Raw genomic sequence first — 23,199 nt, forward strand, 5'->3', positions numbered from 1 at the left:
TAAGCTAAGCAACCATAACTCGCGCTACCACCGTACAATGCTAAGACTAACACCCAGGACATCAAAGATGACATCACAAATGTCATTGATTTCATAGGTTTTTACCAGTGCACCGTTAATTTGCTACAAGTTCCTTATATTATACTCAACCCCAATGTAGCAGCTCGAGAGTCCGCAGACATTACAAATATCCATAGACATCAGGTAGCATTCACAAAGCCCAGAAGCACAGGGGACAACAAAAAAACGTTCTACCCTTCAACCAATAAACACATATACATAAAACAACATTGTGTTCTATTTGCTACACCCAAATATACCTTTTTGTACAAAATCATCATTTTAAAATGTCCACATTTGTTTTTAATTTCGCACACAATATAATGGAATGCACCAAGCACAAACCATAAATTTACACCTCATATTATCACTTCAGTACAACTCTTAATACAGACTCACATACACCAGGCACTCACTCCAAAACAACCTCTTACCAAATACTAAGTACACTGTATTCATTTCTATACTATTACCATTCATTATATAAATATTACTTATAAGCAAAAAACACAATTTTCTTTATTTTCACAGATATGGCAAATACACTTGAGTGGTTGGAAGAAAACTTAATAAAAATAAGTCATGCAATTTATACAGAGCTGAGCGAAATATGAATTTCTTCTTTTCTTATAACACATACTTTACATGAAGTATCAATACCCCAATTTAATTTTGAAGAATCACAAAAATCACAAAGACAATCTGTGTCCCCAAATGTACATAATGAATTCCTGATCTTGTCTGCAAAATTGGATGAACTTAGTAATGGCTTTAAGGAACTTTTAAATTATGTTAAAAATCATGTTATTAGAAATGTTGATTATGACTACTCTTCTTGTATCTGACCCCCAGCAATCACCCCCTTCAAGTTCCCAAAGTATAAATGAAAGAGGTTTCGATGAAACTTCACTCGCTCCCTCCTCTCATGCTCATTGTATAGAAATTGCAAATTCTCCCATGTGTGTTTCCCGTTTCGATACCCCATCCCTTTTATAAATACATTTATACTATAAATATCTTGTATATTGTTCTGACATAAAACATTTTATTTAAAAACTCCATTTAATAGTCTGTGGACTATACGACTGTTTGGAGTGTCTGTTCATGAAATGGGGTGTCCATGAACATCGCGCCGTGTTCGGACATGTCCGGTCTGGCATGATGTTCTTTTAATTAGGCCGCGGACAGCGTACCCATTTGTGGACATCCATGTGCATGCGCCCTGAGGCTCCCTCCGGATGGGTGTCTGTGGACTACCACCATTGCTGCGGATGTCCGGGGATATCATCAGGTGAACCCACCCGTTCGGCGTGACGGCAGTTCCACAGACAACATGCTTCACTGCGGACAGTTTAGAAATGGATTTTCTGGGCAATCTAGGATGTTTCAAGTTGAACGTGTATACTTCTAGAGCTCCTAGAGCTCCTAGAGCCATTATTAATTGATCTGGCAACTTTTTACATCTTTACAAGGCCTATTTTCCACTCAGTGGTTGGTAGACAGTTGCACAGTGCGTGGAAGGTTCCTCTGATGTGACCAACCCATTACTCCTCATTCTCAATCTGGCAGTCCAGGAGACAGCATCTGTTGATAGCTACTTGCTGCAGCAGACCTACAATGTCATCTGTCACAGCCATCCATCCTCCCAAGCCACCACAACCATCACCACAGCAACCTGGAGTGCCTGGAGAGGGGAATAAACACAGAGATGTAGAAGAGGATGTAGAGGAAGAGTAAGATGAAATAGAGGAAGTGCCTACCTTCAGCGCCCGGAGTGAGTCATGGATGTGGGGATTTTTCACCACCGTGGGGGGTGTACCGAAGGCTTGGGCTGCCAAGGTGAGATGCACTGAGTGCAGGGTCATACTCAGTTGCAGAGAACCTGGCCTGTACTCCTACAGTAACACCGCCATGTGCTGCCATACCAGATCCAACCACCCGGGTGCTCTGAGAAATGCTGTTCCTTTATCCGGGAAAAGCAGCTTGACGGCCTCTACCCCATCTTCCTCGACTGCACCTGCCACCACTAAGGCTACTCCTATTGGGCATAGCATCCTGAATGCTTCCTCTCAGGCTCTACATAACTCTGTTGGCCTTACTTTTGAGGGTCTCTTAACTAAGTTTTTAGTGCGACAAACCAATCTGCAGGAGGATGCAATTTCGAGGCAGAGGTCAAGGCTCACAAGATACAATGTACCTACCTTAAATGTAAGGCCCACCCAGCATCTTACCATGTCCAGCTCCAGCAGCCCTCCAACACTGTGGTTGGTGCCCCTTCTCTCCCTTCCCTCTCCTACCCTACCTTGCAACTCCTGCATAAAACAAAAAACAAAATACAAATTTACAAAATACAACCTTTCACAGTTAAAAAATAGAACTTAAATAAATAAATCACAGGATCACAGGACCATTTGCAGCCTGCACAGTCTGTGGACAGTGTGGTAGTCCGCGGACACCTGGAAAATTCCAGGCGTGGCGTGGGGGAATGAAAATCATTTTATTTGATTTATGATCAAAAAGTGGTGGCTCTTAAAATAATCTTGTTTTCTCTGTCTATGATATATATGTTTTGATTATTTTTTTATATACTGAACTATCAAATGTTCTACTGAAATTAATTATTTTTTCAAACTTTCAGTGCCTCTCATTTTTCTTCTGTTCTTCCTTTTCGTTTACTTCAACTACTAAATAATACTTGAATCCATATGTTATGTTCTCACAAAAAACAGCTTCAATGCATTTTGAATGTTTTAAAAAAGAACACCCACATCAGTCAGATGCACACCATCTCTTTAAAAAATATAGACAATTACGAATGTGATAGTTTCATTATGAAAAGTTGTCATGGCAACATCCCGACAAAAAGCATGTACACATTTGCTCACATTGTGCCTTGCTTTCTGAATTGATGTTCAAAATAAATTCAAACGCATCCACATTTGTCTCTCAGCTATCAGAGAAAAAATATATTAGAATGTGGAAACAGTTCCATCAACTTTCCAAATGTATCCTTTGTGGCAAACTCTAATACAATTCTGGTAACATAGCCTAAACTGTTGCCTCCACAGTGTACTGCAATGATGCCTGGATGCTTCAAGTTAACCATATTCTCACAAAATGGGAGGACTCTGCCTGCTTCATAACTCAAACTCAATACCATAAAACTTGAAATTCATCAAAGCCAAGAATCTCAGACAATTCACACTTCTCAAAATACACCTTCAGCCAATGAACCCAAGAATTGCCCATGATCTAGACACTCTGCTTCCTCAAAGCCATAGCTATCTTAACTGGACATAACAACGATACATCCTGCTACCCAGTGTTCCTGCACACCACACACATAAAACCTGATTGGCTGATCCCCGATGTCCGTGGACATCACGACTGTCTGCGGTTTCTGCAGTCTCCTTTCCATACTAGGAATCCTTAATGGACCTGTATGGCACATGTGGTGTCCGTGGACTACTGTTTTGTCCGTGGACACCTTGGCACAGGGCAGCTCTGTTACCCTGTTTACTTTTATATGTTTAACACTCCCTCAATGGTTACTTTTAAACAGTTACAAATCCATCCACCAAAGAAATCCAAAAACTCAACATGTAACCCTGTCATCTCTGTTCAACCTTTCAGATGTGCTCTTGAACTCTCAGACTATATGTCTCCTGTTACTCATAGCTACATGTAAAACTCTCCAAGATTTCTATTTGCAGATTTAACATCTGCATCTAACAAGACGTAGTGCAGGTGTGCTTATATTTTTCAACTCTTTTACACATCTATAATTACAGGGTTCCTGCCACTTAACCTTTAATAAGCTTCTCAATAAGTATACTCTCTTTTTTAAACACTCTAGTAAATGCCATTTATTGCAGCAATCAGCACCTGCTCATATCAAGTGACAGTTACTTACAGTGGTGTGCATTTAAAAAGGTTCCTTTTTAGGAGCAGTTTCATGAAAGTTAAACCTTGGTCCACCTCCATCCCGATAAAGAGTACTAAAATCCTACCAAAAGATAGAAACAATGGGCACAAATGATCGCAACAGCCAGGGCATTTTAAAAAACAATTAAATTGTCACATACTGCCCAAACAGAAGTACTGCTTTAGAAAACATGTGCTTATATGAAATAGCTCAAAACTACTCGTATAAAAAAATGTCACACCATATGAGACAACTGTCAAATATTCAGTCTCAACTTGTGAAGGAAGCCTAGTGAAACTAAGCAAATTCAGCCTTATTAACCATTTAAAGTTATCATTTAAATGAGGGATAGCTCAGTGGCAATGCATTTGACTTGGAAGCAGGCTAACGCTGCACAACAAAGGTTAGAGTCCCGATCCCGTGCTTAGAAACCAAATATCTCTGGTATAAAATGCATTAGAAAAGAACAAAAATAATAATAATTATTATAGAGAACTTTATTACATGGCCCTACTACAACATTTTAAATCTTGGAGAAAAGAAGAATTATTAGGTGACCATGATTCATTTGAGGCTGCATTCAAAGCAAATGAAAGCAGTATAACAAATGTCAATTTTAAACAATTCAAAGAAATTAAAGCTCTACTAGGTAAAGACACTTCTGATGGCAGTCAACCTTCCCTTACAGGAAGCCAAGAACCACTCGGAGAACCACTCATTCTAAATGAAGCAGACATAGCCATGAGTGTGGTAGAAAATACCATCTCACAATTTATCTGAAGAAAACTTGCCAGTGCCCAAATCACAGCTAAATGAAAAACAACTCACCATTTATCTAGAAGTCAATGAAGAAATTGAACATGGTTTTTCAACATGAAACTAAAACTTGCAGCATTAAAAAATATAAACCTATGCTCCTGTATGTAAGTGGTAAAGCTGGTTCTGGTAAAATGTTCTTAATTAAAATAATCAGCACATTTCTACAAGACTTAATGAATAACAACCGTTCATCTGTTCTAACAGCCCCCACAGGTTTAGCTGCCTAAAACATAGGAGATGTAACTTTACACCGACTACTACTTCTTCCAGTAGAAGTATGCAGAATTCTGAAACAAATGAAAGTGCTTGAGATAGATGAAGCAAGCATGGTTTGCAACCTCATGTTGGCTTTAATTCTTCTCAGAATGCAAGCAGTCCTAAAAACCGACTGTTTGAAGGAAAACTTGTTATTGTTTTCGGAGCCCTGCTACAGTTAACACCAGTAAACGGTGAACCAATTTTCAAAACATTAGGACACAAACAATGGCGTAATACACTTGGCATCATTGAAATGTATATCTCTGTCAATAATTTGCCTACAGAGAACTAACTCAAAACATGTGTCAGTCTGCAGAACTCACCCATGCTAACATTTTTAAAAAGCATTAGAACTGTTCTGCTTACTAAAGTTGCAAAATCCATCCTAAATACTACACTAATCCATGAGTTATATGGACAAAAGATATCTTCCCCTGATTTCATGGAACAACTAACTCAACAAAATATAAAATGCATGTTCCTAATTCCAACACTTGCAAGCTGTAGTCAATTCGATGATTAAATATTGACAAAATAAATTCAATCTATAATGCATATCAGCTACTCAGACAAATTAGAAATGCATGGCATGCCACTCTGTATGTGTCAACAAGCACCAGCACAACTAAATAGCTTAGAAAAATGAATCTCCAACACAGCTGGATTCGAACAACCATTAACTGTGTTTCTAGACAGCACAGTAATTCTAAAACATAGCCTTGATGAAGAACAAGGTTTAGTGAATAAAGATAATTGGTACAGTTCCACGTGACAAAAACATTCAGTTTGTCAACATGCACCTCGGCAAACTTGCAGAAGTTAAAAGAATAGGCCGCACAATAGCATGTTTCCTTCTTTTCAAAGAGATGTACGTACGCAGAGAACAATTCTCTCTATTTCTTGTTTCTTGCATATGCTGTCGCTCTTCACATATCGCAAAGTCTAACTCTAGATTTGTATTTGTATTTTATATTATATTATTTATATATAGCGCTTTAATCCAAAGCGATTCACAGTTTAACAACACAGGAACCTTAAACATGTAACATAGAAGCAATAATAGTATATTTGAGACAAACTAGAAAAACAGCATGTGGAACAATTTGCATTTGAGGAGGAAGAAGAATGGAGGGGAGGGGATGACAAAAAGGGAAAAAGCATAGGGAGTGGTGGGAGTTAGGAGGGAAGACAGAGATCCTGGGGAGACTGGGAAGATAGAGGGATGAGGAAGAGGGTATTGAAAGGAGAGAGAAAAGGTGTCAGGGAGTAGAGTGGAGAAGGAGTGCTTTCAAGGAGGAACGGAAGGAGGAATAGGTGGAAGTGGAGTGGATAGCGAAAGGAAGGGAGTTCCAATGTAGGGGGGCAAGGAGCTGAAAGAAGCGGAAACGAGAGGAGGCGCAAGGTGGTGGGGTGGAAAGTAAGAAGAGATCTGCAGAACGAAGGGAGAAAGAGGCGGTATAGAATGAGAGAAGAGAGGAGAGGTAAGGAGGGGCAAGGTCAAGAAGAGATTTAAAGACAAGACAAAGGAAGTGAAATTTAAGTTGAGAATGGAAAGGAAGCCAACCAAGGTTGGAAAGTGAGTTTGAGATGGAATCATGGGGAGACAGAGGGTATGGATGGCAGAGTGGTAGAGGGATTTAAGGGGAGCAAGACGGGAGGCAGGGAGACCGAAAAAGAGAGAAGAACAGTAGAAAATGCGAGAAAAGATAAGGGAGGAGATTAAGAGCTTGGTAGCATGGAAGGTGAGAGAAGGACAGACTTTACGGATATTGAAGGGGTGGCAGAAACAAGAGCGAGACGTAAGGGAAATATGGTGACTAAAGGACAGAGATGAGTCAAAGTAGATTCCTAGATTTCGGGCATGAGGGGAAATCGGAAGATTAGAAGGGGGACAATGAATAGAGGGAGGCGGAGTGGGAGGAGGAATTGTGTTAGAAGGGAAGAATAAGACCTCTCTTGTCAGTATTAAGAGAGAGATAGTAAGAGGACATCCAATTTTTAATGTCAGTGAGACAGGAGGAGAGATTTAGATGTAGATCAGGAGAGAAGGAAGAAAAGGAGAGGAAAAGGCTTAGTATCATCAGCGTAGAAATGGTGAGAAATACTGAATGATGAGATGAGAGGAGCGAGAAGTGAAGTATAGAGAGAATAAGAAGGGTCTGAGGAGGGTAAAATCATGCATTGATTTGGATTGGCAGCACAGTCTTCAAAGAAGGTATAAGTTACATAGCATGTTCACGTCTCTGTACACTTAGTGACTTTTCCTAGTTACCTTTGATGACATTTTAAAAAGAAAACTAATACACACAAAAACTATACTAGATCTCCTTGAAATACCTCTACAAAACATAGGACAACTGATGCTCCATCAAATAATACAACCACAAAACACTCTAGTCCAAAATCAACTGCATGCCCATCAGAAGACAAAGATACAGATGTCTCATCTCAAAAAACAACTGCAGGGCCATAAAAGAATGTAGAGGCACAACTCTCTGATCCATTTAAATTCAGCAACACAACTGGAGTAAATTGCTATGCAAATGTAGCTATCAATCTTCTCTTCCAATTGCCACCAATTTACTTAAACGTCTCGGACCAGATGTGTTTGCAAATTCTTGTCCTTCACAGAAATAGTAAAAATAATATTGACAGCACTTACAGTGTCTCAGGTTGAAGGCAAGAATGTAACTACTTTACAGGAATGGTAACATTTGCCAAAAACAAACAGGAAGATCCACAAGAATTCCTAATACACTTAACACAAGTACTAGAAACTAAATACATTCTTATAAATGAAATCTTACAGATTTCATACACGTGGAAACATACATGCACTCTTTGCAACGATGTTTCAAAAGAGCACATCTCTAATGAACAATGTGTCTATGCATCTGTATGAAATTATGAATCCATTCTATTTCACCAGCTTCTGCAGAATGCAAATCATGGCACATTATGCCCTTTTTGCAATTCAGACACTTGTTCCAGCATACAAATATACTCTCTTGGCCAATATGTCATACTAATGTGGAAACACTGAGCGGAAAAGTGGTTTGGAAAGACGTTTGTGGACGAGTATTTTTTTTCGGTGCTTACTGGTGGAGGCCTGCCTAGTCCTTTACTGTTGCTGACAAAGCCTACAAGAACTCAGTATCCCCTGGAAACGTGGAGCAGAAAAGTGGTACGGAAAATGGTCTGTTGGTGGTCAGCGGGGGCGCACAGGCAGTAGTGAAGTAGGCTTTTGCCTTCATCACCCATATGTATTCTTTTGAGTAATACTACGCAGCCTGCAAGACTGCAAGATGGTATCGCATTAAGCCGTAACGGGACAGTCAGGTAAACCTGCCTTTGGGGTGCATGGGGAAAAACCTACAAACTGTAAAAGATCAAATTGCATGAGCATGAGTAACAAACGAAATGGATTTTAGTACCTAACTCCAACCGAGCAGCCAGAAAGCAACTAAAGGAGGCAAAGGAAACTAGTCGCAAAGTTTTAATAATACAGCATACGCTGGTACGCTGGTACTCTCACACAAGCAGATTACTACATGCTTGTTACTGAAATCTATTCCTTAAGTGGATCAAATCAGCGTTACTTGCTATACTTGTATACCATGCACATTTGTGCAGGAGGAGGATCTTACAGGTGTCCTCGCAAGATGGGGACAGAGATCAAGGAGAATGGACTAGCAGTTTAAGCTTTTTGAACTGAGCATGTGTAACATGTTTTTATTATAACTTGAGATTTGAGATTGCTTGTGGACACGGTGACTGTGGGGTGGCAGTCCTTTGACCAGTATGTGTCGGCCTTTGTACATAGTGACTGCGGGGCATTAGCCATTTGAGCCATGAGTGCTAGCCTCTTTACACAGAGACGGTGGGGTATTAGCCCTTTGAGTCATGAGTGTCAGCTTTTGTACGTGGTGACTGCAGGCCATTAGCTCTTTGAGCCGTCAGCCTGTGTACATGGTGACAGCGGAGCATTAGACCTTTGAGCCGTGTGTTTTAGTTCTTTCACACAGTGACTGCTGGGCATTAGCCCTTTGGGCCGTGAGGGTCTACTAAGGGATTGATATTATTTATACTGTCAATTAGGAAGTTACACCTGGAGCTAGGAGGCTTTTCCTTCTTTTTTATTTTTTATTCATCTATCATCTTTCGTATATTTATAAAAAATTATATGTATTTATTTTTATTACTGTCTTAATTCTGTAAACCAAAAATGGTAAAATGGCTATGCAAGCAGGCCTCAGTAGTCCGACTAGAGTGTATATGCTGGAATTAGCCGATGTCGCTACAAAAATTAATGATCCTTTCATAGGCGGAGGCCCGGTCAAATTTCCCATCGACATGAGTATACAACTTGGAGAAACTGAAATGGTGGAAATTTTGATTAACAATTTGGGAGACAATCGCCCAAGTATGCTTGCCACAGGGATTAAAAATGTGAAACAAGTGGAAAAGGTGGTGCGTAAGGGTGTGTTGTCCCAATATGGAAGAACAGCAAACAAGTCATTGAAACCATTTCTGGGACACAGCTCATCGACACATCCTATTATGTGCCCGATAGCGGGAAAACAATTACTCATTATTTTAAATCAATTGATGCATTGAGGCCTGATCTGAAAGCCACTGCTGCCATTGATGGCTCACAAATGCATGATTTTCAGGATCTCAGTTTGATCGAGCATGTGGACTCAATGACGGTGAACAGGAAATGTTTAAATGATAATAATATAACTCAACATAGATGTGACCCTTCCATGCAGGGCTCACCAACTGATCTTACAAATCTGATTGATTAAAGTGATGTTATTAGTATAGATTCAAATTGCCCAATGGTGGAAGATGGTTTAACAGAAAATAATATCCATCATACACTTAGAGAGGTGGACAAACGTATTCGCTTTACCTCTCCAATGTTGTCTGCCCTTAATACGGTTCTAAGCTCTTTCATAATACTCTATGACACCATATGGGATGAGGTGAGATCACACACTTCTTTGCTTGCTAATATGAATGTTAAGCTGGAGCACTTTTATACATTGGTCAGACAACAATAAGGTTTACCATAAGGTTGGAGAAATTACGAATTCTAACCATGCATTTAATCCAGTGGTAATTACTTTGGAATCAGCTGGGGAAGTAGATGTACCCGACAGGGATATTGAAAAGGGGAAAAAATCAGAGGTTGAAGAAGTGACATTGGAGGAGAAAACTCATTCCCCTATAGCCAACAGAGAAATACAATTCCAAAGAAAAATAAAAAAAGTCTGGACTCCGTGGTTTAAGGGATTTAGGTTTAGTTACCCTAGGTTTCCTAGGATCATCCAAATATGGACCCCTTGCTCACTGTACTCAGAGAGACACAGCTCCACCTCACTGACAAGGCCCAAAAGGCTGAAACATGTGTTGGGGTTGCTGTTGGTACTCTTGCTCAGAAGAGAATTGCCATAGCATTTTGGTGCTGGATTGCCCAGGTGGACAAACACAGAATGATATGCAAATGGTTATTTCCCTTTTGCAAAAGGTACAGTGAGCTTAAGTGTGGCTGCGTTCTCACAAAGTGGGTACCGTCCAAAAGAACAGGTAATTTAGCCGTGTTTGTTCTTGCAGAGGGGTGCCCATGACTATTTTCTGATTATTTAAGAAATTTAGGTTTAGTCACCCAAAGTTTCCTAGGTCATCGAGATGTGGAACCCTGCTTATTGCGCTCACAGGGACAGAGCTCCACCTCGTTGATGAGGTCCAACAAGGCTCAAACGCGTGTTTGTGGTTGCTGTTGGTGTTCTTTTTCAGACGAGATTTGCCATAGCATTTTGGTGCTGCACTGCCCATGTGGGCTGTACTAAAGACTGATATGCAAATGGATCTTTCCCTTCTGTGAAAGTTACAGTGAGCTAAAGTGTGGCTGTGGACTCTCAAGTGCAGGTCATTTAGCTGTGTTCATTCTCGCAGAGTGGCGCCCATTACTATTTTCTGGATATTGGGAAACCAGCTCCGAAAAATTCATGCGAAGTATGGAAGATTTTCACTTAAGAGGCACTTTATTATTATGAGGTCGAGATGATACCCAAATTTATGTACGGAATGGACCTATGGTTTGATAGTGTAGTCTCCACTCTCAATTCCATTAAAGCATGGATTTGGAGGAAATATTCTGAGGGGCCCTAGTGCGATTCTGGTGGTGACCCTCCGATTTCAATTCGGTATGATCTCAATACGACTATGAATACTGTGGAAATGATTTTCCTTGCATAGAAGTATCTCTAGCCCCATAAAGAAAACACTATATTCAGAATTGTTAAAAAATGTGGATATACACAGTGGCATGGGCACTGGAAAATGTTTGGATTCTTTTAAGGTGCAATGTACTTTGATACAAAATGAACTTGATTTTGAAACTGAGGATTTAATTATGTGACTCAATCAAGTTAAGCGAGCCTTGTACGATGCAGATTGGATCATCATGACTACGGAGAGTGTACATAATTATGACTCTCTATGTCACTTGCGTCATGAGCATAAGAAAAGAGGCTGCCTTTTTGAAGATATTTGCTAATAGTACTACCACACAATATATTTAGGGTTTCGCTGTAAGTTGATTCCAATGAGAAGTTTGCAACTAAGTAGAGGACAAAAAAAGAAGGAGGATTCGACAAAACACCTACTTCTGTACTTTGTGCAAATGAGGATAATCTATGGAAATGTTGCCTCGGGGGCTCCGTGAGTACGGATAGATTAGAAATAGCAGCCTTTCTGAATGCTGTTAAATTTAAAAAGGTGACAAACTATTGAAGTATTAGTAAAGACATACAATTAATGTTATAAATATTTTAATTGAGTATAAGTAAGGACATATAATGAATTTTACAACAAATTTGACAATGTTTAACGCTGGTTCTTTTTGGAGGTGTTGGTTTTAGAATTTTGTTTACATTTTTATGATATGTGATTGATGAATTCACAGTACTGATGAATTATATGTTTATCTATGATATATAAGGTTTATGATATGTGATTGATGAATTAACTGTACTGGTGAATTGTTTGTTTATTGTTATATAAAAATGTAAAAAATAAAACATACAATGCAGATTGTTAAAAAAAAACAACTTTCCTAACAGCAGGCATAACTACCACACTGATGGCAATAACCACTTCAGGTCAAAAAGAAGTGGCTGGTTTGAATGTAACAACACTTCTATTACTCCAAAGCATAGGTTACCAGCAAATCTAAAAATAAGCCTACTTAATATTCCTTCAACCTAAATGGACTCACTAAAGTATAGTACAATACACAGTTAGAATATGCCAACGGGTATCTAACTACTTTAAGCATAACCTTCATGATAATACACTTCAAACATTCAAACATGCCATCACAGTTATACTTACAAAATGCATCCATCGTACTACAATAGTACTTGTAAAATCCAAGAGAGTTAGAATATGCCAACTGGCATTTAACTAATTAAAAAATATCCATGATTATAATATACTTCAAATATGCCATAAAAGTTATTTTTGCACTACACATCCGTAATATTACAATGCTTCTTGTAAATTCCAACCTAGTTACAATTCGACAATGTGTATCTAATTATGATAAAACATACCCTTTAATACAACTCACTTGAAACAAACGTCCTATCACATTTACACTCACATAATAGTTCCATGCTAACACACACATGTTTTCTTTAACATGTATATTCTTTCAAACCATGCAAATGCCAAAAACTGCCACTCTGGAATTTTTTTCCCTTATAACGCAATGGTTACTTCATGTTAATACAACAACAGTGTATCACACACGAATGCTGTACCAAACATAGTACACCCACTGTACTATTTATCAGGGTAACAAAAAAGTAAATCTATATGTGTTATTGGGTGCAATTATAGGTTTTAAAATAGTTTGTTTAACAAATGATACTACTTTTCTTTGACAGAAAAACAAAGAGAGATTTCTGACTTATTCATATATGCATACCCCGTATTGTAAAAAAGAAATTCTTCACAAAGAAACAACTACAGTTTCCATAGCCACAATTGTACTACAATCATAAATACCATATACACTTCAAATATATCATTCCAACACATTACAAATAATGTAAACTCCCCCTACAATACCTATAATTACTGTACACATATTATGTGACCAGTGGCCAGATTCTTGGGGGCATGGTTGTAGAATCGGGCCACTGGCCACAATCACAACAATAGAATTAAAGCATTTATTAAGTAAGTAGAGTACACTTTCAAACAACAAGACTTACCCAGATCCCCACCAATTCCATTGACGTTCGTGGACATATAATTGTGTCCACAAATAGGCTTATTTAAATATAAAAACAGCTCCATCTTAACTCTTTTCCACTCACGCATTCCTGCTAGAGACTCTTTCATGAACATCTGCCCCAAATGTATTTTTCAGAGTTTTCTCTCACATCGCTGTCTGCGTACAACGGCTGTGGTCCAGAGGCGTCTACAGACACTGAAAAAGGAAATGAGTCAGCGGATCAGATGCAGATATCACAAATGTGTTTTTCACCTACTTTTTGGCAATTTTTTTTAAAAGAAACTACTGGATGGATTTACACCAAATTTGCAAAAGTATGCTTTTAGGACCAAGCCAGAGTTCCTTGCGCATGTTTGGTGAAAAGCTGTCCATCCTTTTTAGCTGTAGGCGTGAGCAAAACTTTGTTTCCATTATGTCTATGAGCAAGACGTGTATTATCTCACCAGAGTTATAAAACATCTCTCTCCTTCCCACATTTCAACTGTCACCACCCAATCCTCTCTTCAATTTCAGCCACCCTGCACAAGTTCCACATCTGAACCTCTCACACTCTCATAGCTTATCTCAATGTTTTCTCAACCCGCACAGGGTCACTTGACAGTAAATCCCCCTTCCTTCCACACATATCTTGATAAACGTTTGACCTCTCATCTCATTGATTTTTGATATTACCTTTTTCTTTAGGTCGTCTCTCATCATCACTTCTTCCAACCGAATACTTGATGCTCTACTCCTTCCGAGCCATGCTGGACATTAGTATTCCCTTTTCTTCCTCTCACCAGCTCAAAATGCGTCACAGCATCAAAGAATGAGGCAACATTCTCAACGCATACACCATATCTCAAATGCACTCCTTCCCATTCCTCCCGCACCCCAAGCGTATTGCTGCCATAATGAACCTATTGTCTCTCTCATCCATCCCATTACTGTAGTGAAGGTATAGGGCAGTCATTTTGTGTGTGAATCCACATTTTCCCAAAAATGGCTCCATATTCCTTCCCACAAATTGTGTTCTGTTATCCATCAGTACATGGGTACTCTTCTCTTTCAAATAGCTCCTCCAAGAAACCTATCACACTCCCTTACAATCTTAAACTCTATCTGATGAATCCTCTGTGTCCACCTCTAGCATCCCTCTCCTTTTCTTCCTCTTCTCTGAGGTTCACCCTAAGTTTCTCTAAGCCTCCCTCTGCTTCACATAGACTAAGTTATGTAGCTCCCTCACGTTATGACTTATATATAACTGTGCATGCCCGCATGTGATTCTATGACAGGTGCACTATTACACTTCTATGGCCAACTTTACCTTAGATATATATTTAGTACTTCATACTTGAGCGCGCCAGTACATACTCTTTGTCCAGAGCAATGCTCTGACTTTGGATGGGAGCCTCCTTTTACCCCGCGGCACCACAATCATGTCTGTGCTATTTCCTGTGCCCTTCATTGCCATGCCACAATGCCAAGGACATCTCCTTGCAGCAAGTAATGGAGGAAGAGATCTTCACTTCTGCACGCTTTGCAAAAGTGGTAGCGTCGCTACCCGCGCACCATTGGCAACCAGCTTTGGATGCATTGCTTGCGACGCCCATAGCAACCAGCTTCGGAAGCGTTATACACTGCGCCCTTAGTAATCAACCAACATTTGATTTGAATAAATGTGACAATTTAGCAAACTTGCAGCCTACTTGGCAACATACCTCCTCTACCATAAATCCACATCAATCCACACGCTGGGTGCTGCTAGTCACCATATGTTCTGCTCCTTGCTGCAGTCTGCAGCCCGTCTCTCTTGATGTGGTGTTACCTCACACTCCAATCCTCCAAACTTGAAACCAGTCATTTGTCAAACAGCTGCTGGGGGTTGTCTCAACGCACATAGCTTGTTGCCAGTGAAATAAAGCTACCATGAGACCAGAAAGCTTTATAAATCAACCTTGTTTATTTCTATTAAAACAGATTATCCCATCCTCCAGCACACCTTGTGTTCTTCGCCTTTCCTCAGCCATCTGATGGTCTCTGGATCCTCCAGGTTCTCCATCATCATCATTTGTTTGCACACCAAATTCCACATTCTAGTTCCATGTACATATATCACCAGCGATTTAACCATTTTCCACTGTGATAATGTTTTATTTTTACTCACTGCAGACTCTGTTATCATGTTATATGGTAATGAAGGTCTCTGTCCATAATGGCAGTCAATGTCTGAGCAAATTCTGCTGTGCTTTCTTTCTGTGTGCCCCAGAGATTGAGGCAATCACTCCTGCACCTGTTGCTACTCTCTACATTCCGTTTCAGAACTGGGCTGTCTGTGGTCACTGCTACTCCAGCGGTCTGAGAAGGCAAACTTTAGTGTAAAGTGATATCTCTTGTCATGGGTCTTTCCAAGTTGTCACAGGGTTGTGGGTGGTACTCTATTGTTTCTGTACTCCATGTTAGCAAGCATCTCATTGCCCAAGCTCACCCTTCCCTTCACTGTGTTTATTCCCCCTATGATTGTAAATCACCCTGTTGCTTCCTGAAGCTAGGTCCACACTCAATAAGTACCCTAATATGGTGGAAGTCTCAGTGAAGTCATAGGCAGTTTGACAGTTCAGTGGAGAGGGGGAGAACAATCTGGCCACTAATCTTGCCTTCTTTCATCTCATCTCACAACTTTTGATCAACAACTCCCAATGTCTCGTACCCTGCTATTGTTGGCTGTGCAGAATGCTGGAGAGTGTAAACACAACTTGCAGTTTGTAGTCGCAGGATTGGTGGCTGCCTTCTCCTCCTCAAAGTAAGTGCCTCTTTGGAATTGACTGCCCTCCTGTTTAAAGGGACTGCTAAGACTGAGTTTCTCTGACCCTATAATGCCTGGAAAACATAGAAGAAAGGGCTACAACCTGAGCAATGATAATAAGATGCTGGTGTCCACACTAAGTAACATCTTAGTGACACTGAAGGCAGTAGCAAGCATGGCAGAAAGGCCACCCTCTTTTAATTTACCAGCAAATTGGAAAGTTACAACATATTTTAAAGGTGCTACTGAAGGCATTGTTGACAACTTGATCCCATGTAGCCCTGAGGCTATTGTCAGTGCATAAGCAAGTACTTTGGTTAAAATAGACAATAACAACTCACTTTTAAATGTATTCAGTCAGAGGTGTTGCAGCGGAAAGACTTCAGAAGATAGGCCAATGCTCTCCAGAAGCATTTCTCTGGCTTAAATCATTTCTTGGTCCTAGGAGTGCCTGTGTTGCTAAGGGACTGTGAAAATCCTTGAAAGTTCTGGTAACATGTGGTGTCCCTCAGGGATCATCCCTATCCCCATTACTCTTTAATATCTATATCAAATGTTTATGTGACCTATTAAAATCTATGGGCATACAATTTGTAAATTATGCTGATAACATCCAGATAGTTGTTAAACTATCTGGGATCTACAAAGATGATCTGGTTACTATAAATGAAATGTATGATGCAATCCAGAAGTGGATGGCTCTAAATTATCTTGCCCTTATTGACAAAAAAACAAAACTGCTGGTTATCAGCACACCTCATAGGATAAAAAAACATGGATGCCTGTTATAAGGCCTTTGAAATAGGTGGCAGCAATATCTTAGTATCTGAATATGTGAAGACCCTGGGAGTGTTCTTTGATGCCATCTGACATTTCAGAAACATGTGTCCTATCTTAAGTCGTCATGCAGCTTCTTTACCCATTTTTTATGGCAGATACGCCTGTATCTGTCAGAATTAAATAGAGCATCTATTGCAGCAGCGATAGTTAACACTAAATTGGACTACTGCAATACTCTTTTGATAGGAACCTCCAAACGGAACATCAGGTGTCTCCAAACCATTCAGAATGGAGCAGTGCGGGCTGTTTTTGGTTTGAACCGCCAAACTCACATTACAGAACATCGAAAAAAATTACATTGGCTCCCCGTTGAGCAACGGCTGAAATTCAAAGGACTAGTAATAGTCTTTAAACGCCTCTCAGGCAAGGCCCCACAGACCTGAAGTCTAGGATCCACATGATTACACCAAAGCCTGCATTACGATCTAACAGCCTGATGCTATTGGCACAACCAGGCATTGTTCTTAGGAAATTGGGTGGAGCAGGTTTTGATGCCTGGGCTCCGGAAAGCTGGAATAAAATACCACTCTACCTTAAACAAAGTACCAGGTTACAGCAGTTTAGAAAACATCTTAAGGCATTTCTTTTCGATGCCTAAATTTACTTAATAGTACAGGACTATCTGCTACCCTGAGGACTCTGCTAGTCGCTATGTCTAGTGACTTTCTTCTCTTCTAAACCCTGAGACTATCTGTTTTTTGTCTTGTTTCCGTCTCTGTAAGTGCCCTGAGACCTTTAGGGTTAGTGTTGCGCTATATAAATACTTAGTTAGTTAGTTAGTTAGCTTGAAGTACCCATCAAAGTGCAGGTGGAAATGTCATCTGTAATTGAAAGAACAGTGTCTGCGATTCTTGAATATTCTAATCCATTAGCAGGATGGCTTTCTAATTCACCTCACCTAACCGGTCTTGTTGATGACGTAGAACCGACCAATACTTCTATGAATGTCATTAATCATGAGAACTCTGATCAGACCTCTTTGGACACTTTAAATAGTGTGGCCTACAGTTCTATGAATGTTCATTGGGTGGCAACAAGTTTGCTTTGAAAATTTTGTTGAAACTGTGACAAAATATACAGTATTCATTATTAAAACAATGCTGTGGATTTGGATGAGCTGTTAAAAATAAAATCTTGTGTTAAGTGTAGTAGCAGTCCAGAAAATTATGCTCGCAAGTTTGCCCCTCCGTTAGGCAGTGTGGCACCTGGTAATGAGTTGCTATTACGTGATATTCCAGTTGCCCCATATGAAGATGTTTTGGAGTCAACAAAAGTGGAAGATGGTTGAGAGGTATTGGAGGGAGTAGATGTCTCTATCCTACCTAGGAAAAAAAGGTGAGAATTAAAGAAGGCGACCTTGCAGCGGCTGGTTGTGATACAAATGTCTAATAATGGTGGTAATGGTGTTGTTTATGGGGCTGAGCTCAATGTATAAACACAGGATGGCTGTAAGAAAGCAAGGAAAAAAGCAGCCAAGCATGCTAAAAGGGCAATTAATAAAACAGGAAATTTAACCTGCTGGCTGCTTGCAGAAAAGAAAAGTATCCCTGTTAATAATCAACTGCGAGCGTGTAATAACGCAATTTCAGAGTTGGATGAGAGTGTTGATGATGAATCTTCAATTGATACTTCAGTTATTTCTGTGAAAAGTCATGATATTGACACGCCTGTTGTGTAAATCGGAATGGCTCTGATGAATCCAAGATCTGACAGGGCGTATGTGCATAGCCAGTGACCGCATTTGCAACTTGAAATCTTTTTGAAGAGGGGGAGAGCTGCCTGTTAAATGTCTTTGACCACCTACCAGCCTTAAAAGTGTTAAAAAGGGAAGATATCGACTATGTCCAACACACTGAGTGTCAGACAGCTCCTCTAACTAGATTACATATTGGATCTTCTGAGGGGGGCACTCTGGTCGGGGCAAAGGCTGGATCCCTCCTTAACAGGGGCTATGACCTGGATTATGCAGTTGTTGATTCAGGAGGCAGTAGTTTGGTGGGCACTGGGAAGATGGCTGGTCCCGTGAAGTGTGTTCAGACTAAGAAAGTCACAAAAGTTGGGGATGGGGTAAACACACTGGGAATTGACAGCTCTCCTTTTAAACCCAAAGGGCTCTTCATCCTTGATCTTGTATGACCTTTAAAACTTGGAATACAAGGGCCACTCCCATCTATCTAGGGAAGATGGCTCAAGGAAAGTATTAGTAGCAGCAGATATTATGTTACTGCAAGATACATGGCTTTTGGGAGAGGCCCCATTTGATGGGTATACTTGTTATTCTATGAAAGCAAAAAGGGCTGAGAAGAGACAGCCAAATGGTGGACTGGTCACATTAATATTGAATGCCCTTGGATCTAGAGAAATTAAGCTTCATCCTGAGAACTTGAATCTCCTGAAGGTGGAAGTACCTATTTCTCTAAACAACATCTTGGTTGTGAATATCTATGATCTTCCACGGGTACTTGGACAGATGGCATACAATATAGTATCTATGAAATCATGTGTGACAGAGCCTCTCAGTGCAATAATGATAGAATTGTGATTCATGGAGACATGAATGCTAGCTGTATACATTGTCCAACGAGGTGTGCTGACTCAAAAATTGGTAAAATGAGTGGTTTACTATAGCAGTTGAGGCTGATGTCCCTGCATCAGACACATGGAAGTGCAGTTCAAAAACTTCTATCATTGATTCATTTTTTAGCTGTGATAACTTCCAACAAAGTGTGCATAAGATGAGTGTTTGTTGTTGTTGTTAGCGATTACGCTATTCTCACTGTATGCTGGGAGATGAGAGCAGTGAGATGTAGAAAATATGACAAGTCGGCTCAGTGTCAGTCAACAATAGTGGAAACAGACTGGGGTAGTCCAATAAGAATCTTGATGCGATTAACAACTTTATGCAGACAGTTCAGGATAACTACTATGTGTTTGGAACTACCAATTAGATAATTGAATGGATATCTTGAATAGCATTCAAATCTTTTCCTATGGGTAGTTGTGGTTTCTTTAAATAAATGAAGTATTAGAAACACTTGTGTATAGGCGCGTTATAAATGACATATCATATCATATCAAGTATATGGGTTGTATATATGATAAAAAGATGAATCAAGCAAAGAAGGTCATGAGACAGGACATACAAGGAATAAGGATATCTAATATGAAAGAGTGATAAGAAGGTGGTAAAACAGTGATTTTCAAAAGGCTAAGAATAGTGTTATGAATTGGTTGAAGAGGTAAAACTCCTCTGCCTATAATATAGGCTGGCAAATTATTCTGGAAAATATAAAATTTGGTAATAGCAAGAAGCTTTGGACACCGTAAAAGACAATTACAAAAGAAATCCAACAGAGCTGGTTTATTGTATTAATGAGGCTACTTGGAATAGATTTTTAACCAAGACATTTGCCTCAGACGATCATCCCGCTCTCATTTCAGCAAGTGTTGATCTTCTTAAATTTGATCAAGCTAGTCTGATGGATAATATAAGGATCCTTAAACGTTCTTCGGCACCTGGGACAGATGTTATTTGTAAGGTGGTAATGAAATAAAATCCTACCATCTAGTCCAAGATATCGGGTGCATTGTTTAGTAAAATTATGGAAACTGGCGATGTCCCGGACTCCTGGAGAATATCACACCTTATCCGTGTCTATGAAAGAGATAGAAGAGAGGACCTGGAGAGTTACCAGCTGTTAGCATTGACTGATGTAGCAAGGAGAATCTTTTCATCCTGTCTGTTGAAAGAGAAAAATAGGTGGTTTGAATCCAGTTCAGTTATATGTGGCCTACGGACTGGTTTTAGAAAAGTGTTATCGATCAATATCAACATATTTATTGTTAATGTTTGTATTGAAAAACGAATCAGAGAGATGCATTCCCCATATATGTGGTCTATGTAGCCTTTTTAGTGGCATTTAATGTTGTTGATAGGATGGAATTATGGTCAAAGTTGAAAAGTATGGGGTTGACTGAATGCTTGCTTCTTGCTTGCCAACTTTTGTATCATGATAAGATGGTATGTGTCGGACTGAAGGGACAGTGACACATTTCTGCTCTGATTCCAATGGTGTGTGCTGGCACCCCTCCTTTTTAGTCGGCATGTGTCTAACCCGGGGTGCTTTATAGGGGATGTGAATAATGCACCACCTAGATATGGGAATTAATCGTACCCATGGCATCTTGCTGTATGCAGAAAATAATGGACTCACTGTGAACATGCAAAAAATTCAATTTATGGCAATTGGTAAGAAGTTTACAAGCCTCATCACATCACTGTACGGAAGGGGTTATCGGATGACTAACCAATTATTGGTAACTGGGCTATGAGATCGAGTCTGCTGGCACTACAGAACACTTCTTTGAAAGAAGCAAACTAAAGCCTTGGCTATAATGTCGGCAATCAGGCAATTATGTTGGTGCAATGCAGAGTACACTCTCAAATTATGTTTTACGTGTTCATAGACAGAAACTTATCTCTAGTATTTTCTATGCCCCAGAAACCTCATATAAAGTTCAAACGGCCTGGGTCCATTGAAATATATGCGTGTTGTGTCGAAGAGTTTTCGGTTTAACTAACTCAACCCCTATTGAGGTTGTGCAATTGGAATTGGATCTGATCTCTCTGGTGACCCTGATTAAGATCAACTGTGGGAATCTATATGTTGAGATAATGAGCTTGGCTGAAGTCTCTTTTTTCGGCTATTGTGAAGACTGCCCTTGATGTCCTGTAAATGTACTGTATTGAACTCTTTTGAAAGGCGAAATGAGGATTTCTTTCTATTTATTGGGTGGAAACCTGATTGGGATTATGGTACTGGTGCTCTGCTAAATCTGTACTGTAACAGGGCTTAAAAAGGGGACTGAATCATTGGTTAGGAAAAAGAGGCAAAATATGGTCTCTTTCTACTTTTGCTCAAATGACCTTTTATATAAGAAACCACAACATTATATCAGTATTTTCCCATCTCCTGTAATGCGAAGACCATTCCTACTACTAAATTTGACCAGGTTGGTGTTCCTGGCTAATGCTGGTGCGCTGCATGGTATTTTGAAGTGTAATCATACATGTGGGGTTTTGCATGGATTCTGATCAAGTTGAAACCATGAGACATGTGATAACACTGTGCCCAGCTATGTATAGGACGTATCTTCTCTATTATTGTAAACATCTTGAGAAAATAAAAATAAGACAAAGTGAGCCATTCTGGCTGAGTTGTATATTAGGTCTTAGTTTGGGTATGTGTGAGGAATTCGACCATCCATGCGCTCGCCTGGGCTTTTTTGAAATTTTAAATTAAATTGAATGATGGTAGATCAACCTCTTGAAAATGTGTGGGGATAATCTGCACACATTTTCCTATGCTCACCGCGTGAGACATGCATAGACCCGCAAACTCTGGTTGGATACAGCCTACATGAACAGTCCCCCTGTCATATTTAGTTGGGATATGACAGGAGAGGTACACAATGCAAGAAGGGGGAGGGCCAAACCTTCCCCCTGCCATTGCCAGACTAATTAACTAACGAAGCCTCCAAGGTTCTGCCCTATCCTTTTGTTGGGCCCTGTAGCTGGTGCTAGCAATTTGCATACTAATCAGAGAGTAATTCAAACAGGCCTACATGGGGCCTGGCTTCAGAGGCTGACAAAGGAGACAGGAAACCCCAACACCATTTCATATGCATTGTGTAAACCTGAAGACAGCTCCTACCCTCAGTAATTATTGACAGTGAAATGTCATGTCTGGGACTGCCTGTTTACAGTAGTCATCCCCAAAGGGGGTCCCCATTCAGAAGGAACCACAGAGAGCTCCATTAACCAGAGGGACACTTTGATCCACAACAGATAGGAAGATCGGTGGGACTTAGTATTGCATCTGTTCACCCCTTTCCCTTTTCTGTTGACCTCACACATAAAGGAGATAGTTGGGAGGGACCAAGGATTGGTTCATTAGGGTAGGCTTAGCCGAAACCAATCCCTGTGATCAGGTTGGCTTTAAAAAATGGCTCTGACCCTCTTTTGGTCGATCGTATGAAGGCTTCAACAGAAGCAGAAAGAAGAACTCATCATAGGACCCTGGCTGAATGTCCAGTCTGCCTTACATCTTCCTCCAGTGAAGGAAGGCCAGGACCTCCAAGTGGGAAACATGATCCCTCCCCTAAAACACTCAAGGGAACAGAGGCAGATACCGAATCTAG

Source organism: Ambystoma mexicanum, chromosome 2p (assembly GCF_040938575.1).
Source record: "Ambystoma mexicanum isolate Mex_15411 chromosome 2p, UKY_AmexF1_1, whole genome shotgun sequence".
Taxonomy (NCBI): Eukaryota; Metazoa; Chordata; class Amphibia; order Caudata; family Ambystomatidae; genus Ambystoma; species Ambystoma mexicanum.